We start from the raw sequence: 3942 nt of genomic DNA, 5'->3' as shown, positions 1-3942 counted from the left end.
TTCGGCGACGACTTTAATTTGGTCGCCGAAGATACCTTCGGCGACCAAATCTCTTCTGGTCGCCGAAGACACCTTCGGCATCTTCGGCGACCAAATCTGTTTTCGTCTTCGAAGGTGTTTTTTTTTTAATTATTTTCTTTTCTTTTCTTTTTTTTTCAACAATAAACCTAAATACCATAGATTGAAAAACATATAAAACTTATAATATTAAATAAAATTTAGTTTTACAAAAAGTACAAGAAGTTCATACATACAAGAAGTCTCAAAATAAAAAACCTAAATATAATGACCCTCTATCATCAACTTCTTCACGAGAGATAATCAACTTTTTAGAAGCTTTCGATACAGAAATCAAACGAACCTGAAAAAATAAATAATAAATATACATATTAACAAATACTTCCACAAGTTAACTTACCACTTCTATTCAAACAAACTTTCAATTCTAACTCATTCCACATAACAAACTAATTGCACATGTCATGAACTAAAAATATTATTCTTACTTCATATGCATGAACTCAAAGTATGCATTAAAAGTTAACTCATTAAAACAACTTTCAAATTCACAAAAACTTACTCTCACTAAGTCTAAGAAACATGCACACAAACTCTATCACAATTCACTTAAAAATCAACAACTTTATCCAAAAACACTTAATAACTCAACACTTCAAACAAACTCACCACTTCCATTCAAACAAACTTCCAATTCTAACTCATTCCACATTTCAAACAAAACATTCAAGTTTTGCACATGTCATAAACCGAAAATGTTATTCAAGCTTTGCATGCATGAACTCAAAGTAAGTAATAAAAGTTAACAAAAACTCATTAAAACAACTTTCAAATTCACAAAGCTTACTCTCACCAATTCTAAAAAACATTGACACAAACTCTATCACAATTCACTTAAAATTCAATAACGTTATCCAAAAACACTTAAGACCCCCCCCCCCCAACATTCTCAAATATTCAAAGCTAATAAAAACTCTCCCAAACAAACTTAAAATGCACAAAACTTAGTCTCACTATCAAAATACACACACAACTCTCTCATGTCCATATAACTCTCATTAACTTCAATTCAAATTATACAAACTAAAGGAAAGGTACGTATAATACCCCACAAAGTTAAGAAAAACTAATCTTCAAACTTCAAATTCTCAAAACTTGCTTTTATTATGTAAAACATCAACAATCACCAATTCATTCATAACGAATGATTCGGCTATCGAACCCTCAGGACGAGCTCTGTTCTTTTTTTGTGCATATAGTTTTAAGGTTCGGAGACTTCGCTCGATAGGGTACATCCAACTGTAACTAACTGGCCCCACAATTTTTGCTTCGTATGGTAAGTGAACTGCAAGATATACCATAACATCAAAAAATGTTGGTGGGAATATTCTCTCCAACTTACATAGGATGATTATAATGTCAGATTGCAATCGATCCAAATCACTGATGCGTACTGTCTTTGCACATATATCACGAAAGAAGTTACATAGCTCAACGATAGTCGTACCCACAAACTTCGGTACATATGCTCGAATGGCAATCGGTAAGAGTCGTTGTAGCAAAACATGACAGTCATGAGTTTTCAACCCCCATAATCTCCCGTCCTCTGCGCTCACAGATTTTGATATATTTGACACAAATCCATCAGGAAACTTAGCTGATTTCAAGAATTTGCAAAACTTCACCCTCTCAGCAGCAGTCAATGTATATGTAGCATGTGATTTTACAACTTTATTCCCCTCATTTTGTAAGTGTAAATCTTTTTGAACTTTTAAATCTTCCAAATCCAGACGCGCATTGATCGTGTCTTTTGTTTTCCCATCAATATTTAACAAAGTTCCTACTAGATTGTCGCATATGTTCTTCTCGATATGCACCACATCCAACTTATGTCTTAACATAAGTTTCGACCAATAAGGAAGTTCAAAGAATATACTTTTTTCGTCCAATTTAAATCTCGCTTTCTTTTACTCTTTTGTTTGGTTGGATTCTTACCAAAATCTGGAAAAGTCAGTGTATTTACTTGTTGAAGAATCGCATCTCCATTCATTGACACTGGTGGGGGGCGTCGTTCTAACTTTCCATCATGCAGTCTATTCCCACGCCAACTATGATTTTGGGGAAGATAACGTTGATGTCCCATGAAACAAATTTTGTTTCTTATTCGAAAAGATGAATTATCCTCTTTACAAATGGGACATGCTTGGTATCACTTCGTACTCCATCCGGACAAGTCGTCATATGCTGGAAAGTCATTAATAGTCCATAAAAGAGCTGCATGTAGTTGAAAGTACTCACCACTTGCACAATCGTAAGTACGAACCCCAGTATCCCATAACTCTTTCAACTCTTCAATTAATGACTGTAAGTAAACGTCGATATCTTTTCCAGGTGACTTTGGCCCAGGAATCAGCAATGACATCAATAAATTACTTTCCTTCATGCACTTCCAAGGAGGCAAATTGTATGGAATAAGTATCACTGGCCACATGCTATACGAATTGTTCATATTCCCAAATGGATTAAACCCATCTGAAGCTAGTCCCAAACGAACATTTCGTGGGTCTGAAGCAAATTGAGGAAATGTGCTATCTAGATGTTTCCACCCCAAAGCGTCAGCTGGATGTCGTAAGACACCCTCTGTCTTAACTCGTTTTTCTTTATGCCACCTCATTTCAGAAGCGAAATGTTTTGAAGAAAAGAACCGTTTCAATCTTGGTATCAACGGAAAATGTCGTAACACTTTTTGGGGGACTTGTGAAGCTTTCTCATCACTGTTATTATAACGAGGTTCACCACATACTGGACAACTTTGACATTCAGAATATTCTTTCCTGAATAATATACAGTCATACTTGCAGGCATGTATGGACTCATATGAAAGTCCTAAATCACACAGTCTCCTTTTAGCCTCGTATGACGTACTCGGTATAGATGCAACTATCGTAAATGCTTCGTTTAACAATTGTTAATGATCTTGATATGCATCAGCTTTACTAAAAAATTCAATGATGAAAATTTTGTACAACCTGGGTACAATTAACTACGCGCTTCATTGAACAACTACTCGAAACTATTAGACGTGCCTCTTCCATGTTCGTTTGGGGGCATCTCAAAACAAAATTGTTCACCTTCTACATTTTTCTCTACCATGGGGTACTGTAAATCATTGAGAAGTCCAGACATATCATCATCCTCATTATTCATAACATTGTGTTTTTTATTTAATTCATTGTGGGAAGGAGTATCACGTCTTGTATAACAACTTGAAGGGACTGGTTCTTCTCCATGGTATATCCATTGAGTATATGAATGTGATATTCCATTTATAAACAAGTGTCTTTCTACTTCATCAATTGAAAGCCATTTTACATTCATACAATATCTACATGGACATCTTGTTTTCTCCGTATTGTTGACGTGAAGTTTTGCCAATTCTATGAAATGTTTTACTCCTTGAACATACTCGGGCGAGAATCTATCCCTAACCTTAATCCAATCCTCATTCATTATCGATGATAATACTCTTTAAAAAATCTCCAATTCAGTATAAATGGTCAATGTTGAATCCTAAAAGAATCAGATAAAAGATTATGTTCATTTTGTCATCAACCTAAGGATATTTTGAAAATAGAAATATCTAAAATTTGTTTTCAAACTGAGTCGAGGATGCAAGGGTGTGGTCATTATTGTCGATTATGAGTGTTGTAGTTAAAAGTAGAAGAGTTTGAAAGTATTATTGAGGCCTTAAAAAAAGAACTAAAACATACTTAGAGATGTCGTCTAAAAATCCTAGACCAACGTCGGTCACAACCAACATAATAATCATTCCTAATTCATTATAAATTCAAAACTAACAACAATAAAATCACAAAGAATACATATAAATAAAACAAATGCACACAAACATCGACTAATTTATGT

General features: G+C 34.4%; 1 pseudogene; it reads right to left on the bottom strand.

Moving 5' to 3' along the window:
• Positions 1 to 1166: 1166 nt before the first annotated feature.
• On the bottom strand, positions 1167 to 3528 carry LOC148209974 (uncharacterized; annotated as a pseudogene).
• Positions 3529 to 3942: the final 414 nt, after the last annotated feature.

This window comes from Momordica charantia (assembly GCF_013281855.1).
Source record: "Momordica charantia cultivar OHB3-1 chromosome 7 unlocalized genomic scaffold, Mcharantia_2.0 BLBB01000007.1, whole genome shotgun sequence".
NCBI lineage: Eukaryota > Viridiplantae > Streptophyta > Magnoliopsida > Cucurbitales > Cucurbitaceae > Momordica > Momordica charantia.
This window is presented reverse-complemented; position numbering and strand designations above follow the sequence as displayed.